Genomic DNA, 6,000 nt, shown 5'->3' with positions numbered 1-6,000 from the left:
CCCCCCCCCCGGGTTCCACTGCCCCTTCCTTAGACAACCCTTTGAATTTTGTATACGCTAAGTTTTGTTTGTTTCAGATGTTGCGCGTTCTGGTATCTGTATATCTGTAATTGGACAATATTTCACAAGCTGCGTTGGCACGATTCTAACGCCATTCTTCCGCAATAGGTCAATTATTAGAAATGGACAGCCCTAATGATGTCATCATCACGCAATTACTATTGTGCCCAACTTTGAGGGCAGTGTGTATGTTCATGTCCATGTACATTTGTGTACAAAATAGGAACTTTATATGACCTTACATGCGATCAAACACACTTGGATAAATAGGGTCAAATTAGGGTTTTTCAAGGAATTGATAGAGCTTGGAAATATCTTTTTCTGATATACAAACTGTCTAAAGGGGCTAGGTCATTCTGACGTAATTAAAAAAGACAGATTTTTAATCTAGAAATGGCAGCACAAAACCTTTCAACTCAATTATCTCCAAAAGTGCTTTTTGCGTGCCTGGGTTGCTTACGATCTTTCCTTGTCACACGACAAATTGGTGTTAAGCTCAAACACCATACACACACACACAAAAAACATACATGTACAACCGTTTTACTAACCTTGAGGTTGATGCTCCATTTGGACAGCCCGTTTGGTTTCATGGATTGCAATGTCCCACAAAATATCCCTGCATTCATAAAAGTATGCATTTTATGTAAAAAGTTTCAAACAGCCTGAGATTGTAGGGACCAATGTGCATTTTGGGTATAGTCTTTGAAACTCTCCGTATCACTTATAGACACCTCAACAAGTTCAAAAGTACTTGATGCCATTTTTTTCTGGCCCTGTTATGGGCAGGGCCTTGACATTAATAGGTAGTGGTTTTACGTGCAAGAAATGATTGCAAGAAGAACATTTCGCATTTGGATAGCTCACCGAAATACTACATCACTATAATCAAAACAAATACAGAATTTTGTCTCTTTTGGAGGCGAGGCCACATTTTATAAAACTGGGGGGCAATCGGTGTTAACAGAAAATCCAGCTGTAACGGGCAATCTTGGTGGTTTTTTTCCCCCATCCAGCATAGTGAACAGGGGTGGAGACAGCCTCGCTCCAGGGTGTCGAGCAGTACGCACCCACCACTACCTGCTCTCTTACCCTGGTACTGGATCATTTGCATGTGCAAGATTTTTGAACATGTATGCAAATGAGGAATAGTCTGGTGCCTGCCTGTGCGTTACATTTGCATTTGTTTTTATATGCAGTGTCTGGGGTAAAAACAGAATCAATTCGTCGCAGTGCGAGCATGGCATGAATGACAAAAATACAGTTTTATTTTAATTAAACTGTTACGTACGATCTTAACGAGACAAATAACATGCAGTATCACATTTCATATTAATATCAACAAATTGGAAAGAAAATGAATATTTTCAAGAAGGCGTGGACGAATGATCGCGAAAACACGTTCTGCATGTTGTGAATAGCAACACCAAGTACACGATATAAATCCATTTCTAGCCAACTGCAGTATCGAATCAGGATACAGGAAGAAAGTTTCCTATCCAGGGCTAACTATTGGAAACGACGTTGGAAATAAAGTAAGCAATGGGGACAAGGTTGGGGTGGAGAACATTGTGACAAAGTAGGAATTAAGTCACCAACTGTATGTTTTAAATATACTAAAACACTGCGAGTCACCCACACATTGCATATAAGGAATCCGGGGGGGGGGGGGGGGGGGGGGGGGGGGGGGTGAGAAGGCCCTGAGCGCGAACGATGGTCTGTGTGCCTCTCTCATTTGTAAAAAAAGGGTGTGCAAAATGGTGATAATAAAAATATCCCTTTTAAAGTAATTATTTGCATGCTTTCTGGTTTTTACAGGCATAATTCGAGAACTTGTTCTATACCGAATGTTAGTATTGAAAGACCAATTCTAGAAAAGAATCTGTATTTCCTTTGTTCTATTGTGCAGTGAATAACGTATGCCAACACGTGGTCCATGTGTAGTATCACCTTCAATGACGCCCCCATCATTACCGCCTAAAACAATCTTTTTTGACGAAACGCTTTTTTAACAATTCGTTAAAGAAACATCAAAGGTCTCATCTTTACTCCAAAAGTCGTTTGAAGGACATACATTTTTACGAAACTACTTTTCGCAACCACTCAGTTACATGGTATTTACTTAAACACATTTTTGCTTCTCGTCTCTATGGACGTTACGAAACTAATTGTTGTAATAAATTAATACTCAACCACTCCTTTGCATGGTATTTACGTAAAACAATTCTGTTTCTCGTCTCTATGGACAGTTTACTTACAATATTAATACAGAATCTGGTGTGTTCCACCATTCTACAATTGTTTAGTCATGAGAACCGATTCTACAAACTTATTTTGGCAAACTATCATTTTTGTGTAAAATTTTGCAAAGGTGGCGGACTGTGTCCATCCAGCTGATTTCATAATAATGTTCAGTGGTGTTCCATGACTTAACGCAGCACTGCAGGCTGCAGCACGAGTACTATGGGCCTTAAATGTCCCTGTGTCAATGCCTGACATCGTCAGCGTGGACATGACCCACCGAGAAATTGTCTCAGTCCCTACAACTTTGTGAGGTCGAACATAACTGAGAAATAAATATCTCTTATCTTTCCTAAGTGGGCATGTCTTTTGCAGGTAAGTTTTCAGAACACGCATTACACAAAGCAAGTTGTCATGAGGATAAGCCTCTAATACAACATTAACAGGAGCTTTCCCTGCTTTACTAGTTTTAGTCAACTCAGAAATTACAAAGGTTACACCCTTGGCAGTAGGATAAGCATTGTAACGATAGTTGGTCTAGCGCCCTCTATCGACCAGTCTGAAGGTCTTGCATTAATGGCCGCTAATAAAGTAACCCAGATCAACGTTACCTGAGAACATAATCGCCTAGAATCAAGCATCATCCTTAAAATAGAATAGTGCATTTACATGGTGTCAGATTGGTTACATCCTGCTACCCCACTCTACACATGAGATTCGTGATTTTGGACACGGTTTCAACAAACTTTGGGCGACTTTCTGAACTTCGATTCCATCGTTCATCTAACTCAACGGGGAACGTCCGCACGCTCACGAACACTTTGATTCACAAGTGAACTATACGACTGGCTGATATGTACATTGTGCTGCGGAATGGTTGCATAAAATGAACGTTATGGACGGTACTTCTAATTAAATGGACACTAGATTCTCTGTTACCATTTGTGTAGATCTGAGGTTAGGCCCAAAAAAAAAGAGTCTCCAGTTTCTGGTATGGAGCTTGCAAAAAAAGTGGTGCAGCGACACGGCTTGTTTTTTTGTACCTGTTTTTTTGCTTTAAATGTCGGCTGATGACTGCAAATGGTGCCCGACTAAACTTAGTGCAAATATATGGGAGTCCAGAGAGGCCACATAAAGCTTATTCTCGATCATAACCCCATCCAAAAACACGTTAAAATTGTGCAGCAGCAGGATTCCAGTCAATCTAGTGAGTTTGGCGGTTTTGAGACATCATCTTTCATTGAAAAAAAAAACTTTTTCATTTTGCCGACGTGCATGGCTACGGCGACGCGCGCGCATACCAGAAACCGGAGACTTTTTTTTTGGCCTTAGCACTTACATTATTTTCAGAGATAATTGTCCTCAAATTTAATGGCCATGATCGTTTCTTTGAGTTGAATTAGACTTGCTACTAGTCTTCCAGTGTTATTGTCCATATAGCGAATACTATATAGCATTTGTAGCTTAAAGTTCTGTAGTTGCTATCATGACTACTACGGTGCTAACTCCCACCCACATACCACTTCCACCTCCATTGCAGGTGACTGGTGATCTCAAAGCCAACTGGAAAAAGGTTAGGCAGCTGTGGGACAGCTATGAAATTGTTACTAACATTGTGGACAAACCTGACAAAATTCGGGTTGCCACATTCATCACTGCCATAGGCAGGGATGCCCTGGATATACACAACCTCCCATACAAAACGGAGGAGGACAACAAAAACTGGAAACAATCTTGCTCTGGGAAGAGCATTGCAAAAGCAAGACGAACATATGAGAGATACCAGTTCAACAACTGCGTTCAACAAGCTGATAAACGTTTGACCACTATTTGGTTAGATTGAGGGAGTTAGCATCGACTTGTGATTTTGGAAGTCTTTCTGATAATTTCCTTAGAGATAGAATTGTATGTGGTATAACTGATAACACATTGCGTAAACGCTTGCTGCAAGAATCAGGCCTAAATCTGGATAAATGTGTCATGCAGTGTAAAGCAACAGAGGCAACTACACACATGCAAGCCATGAAAATGACTAAAACAGATGAGTCTGTAGAGGTTAATGCTGTAAAACAAAAGCAAAGAACCACTACAAAGAAAGAGTTCACAAACAACTGCAGATATTGTGGTAGAAAACATGAGTTAGTGAAAACTCAATGCCCTGCGTATGGAAAGACGTGTACTACCTGTGGAAAAGCGAACATTTCTCGCAAAAATGCAGGCAACAAGGTGCAAGTTCTAGTCAAAAATGGGTGCCAAAAAGAGTGCCCAAACATGGAGTAAAAGGAAAGACAAGAGTTCATGCACTAGATGAAGATACTGAAGATTGTGATTCTGATTATGATTTTGAAGTCATGACTGTAGATGTGATAGGAAAAATTGAAACTCGAGAAGACAATGTAAACAAACGGTACCCAAATAAGATCATGGCCATATTTCTAATCAATGGTCACACAATTAAGATGCAAGTTGATTGTGGTGCAACATGCAATGTGCTACCTCAGAAGTACTTACCTGTAGGCACAAAGGTAGATACATCAAAGAAGACACTGTCACTATATAACAATCAAGCAACCATTCCCGTCGTTGGCACTTCAACTGTCCTGCTAGTGAACCCTAAAAACATGCGCAAATACAATGTGGCCTTTGTGATAATTGAGGGCCAGAGCACACCTCTGATTGGATCGCATACTGCACAACGATTGGACTTGATACATGTACAGCATCACAACATCGCAGTGGTTAACGAACCACGCAGACTTCAAACTCCAGTCGCAAAAAACTCAATGAACTCAAAGAACGACATCAAGAACGCCTATCCGGATGTGTTCCAAAAAACTGTACATCTTGAACTTGACAAAACGGCAAGCCAACTGTAATGCCACCAAGGCGAGTGCCAGTCGCACTCAAAGATAAACTGAAAAATGAACTTGATCGCATGGAGGAGCGACAAATCATCACCATGGTTGTTGAACCTACTGACTGGGTATCAAGTTTGGTAGCTGTCAGCAAACCAAGCGGGAAGATGCGAGTCTGCATTGACCCCAAGCCTCTCAACAGTGCTCTCAAACGGGGGCATTATCCACTGCCAGTGATTGACGACATCTTGCCACAGATGTCAGGTGTGAAGGTCTTCGCTAAAGCAGACTGTAAGGAGGGTTTTCTTCAATGCAAACTTGATTCAAAATCCTCCTACTTAACCACCTTCCAGACACCATGGGGGCAATATCACTACAAATGAATGCCTTTTGGCATCAGTCCAGCCCTTGAAATCTTTCAACAGAAACTGGACCACAATCTTGTAGGTTGGCGTCTACAAGATCGCAGACGACATCTTGATCACTGGACGCGGTGAGACAATCGACGAGGCCAATCGCGATCACGATAGAAACCTTCATCAACTCCTACAGCGATGCAGAGAGCGACACATCAAACTGAACTTTGACAAGCTCGAGTAAAAGAGCTCAGAAGTGACATACATGGGACATGTACTGTCTAGCGACGGGCTCAAGGCAGACCCAAACAAAGTAGCCGCCATAAAGGAAATGCCAAAACCTCAAGACGTTTTGTCGGCATGACAAAATACCTTGCAAAATTCCTGCCCCACCTATCAGACATCAGTGAGCCTCTACGCAAGCTTACTCACAAAGACACTGCCTGGAACTGGACAGAGGAACATGACCAGGCATTCACAGCCATCAA

At 41.5% G+C, this 6,000-nt stretch overlaps 1 protein-coding gene across 1 annotated transcript in view; it reads right to left on the bottom strand.

Moving 5' to 3' along the window:
* Window positions 1–610: 610 nt before the first annotated feature.
* LOC119743543 overlaps window positions 611–6,000 on the bottom strand; it is a 47,852-nt gene continuing 42,462 nt past the window's right edge. Inside the window, exon 3 of the transcript XR_005273052.1 lies at window positions 611–679. The gene's annotated coding sequence lies outside the window, so the exon portion shown is untranslated. The remainder of the gene's footprint in view (window positions 680–6,000) is intronic.

Source organism: Patiria miniata, unplaced genomic scaffold (genome assembly GCF_015706575.1).
Source record: "Patiria miniata isolate m_02_andy unplaced genomic scaffold, ASM1570657v1 HiC_scaffold_11, whole genome shotgun sequence".
NCBI classification, from domain to species: Eukaryota; Metazoa; Echinodermata; class Asteroidea; order Valvatida; family Asterinidae; genus Patiria; species Patiria miniata.
This window is presented reverse-complemented; position numbering and strand designations above follow the sequence as displayed.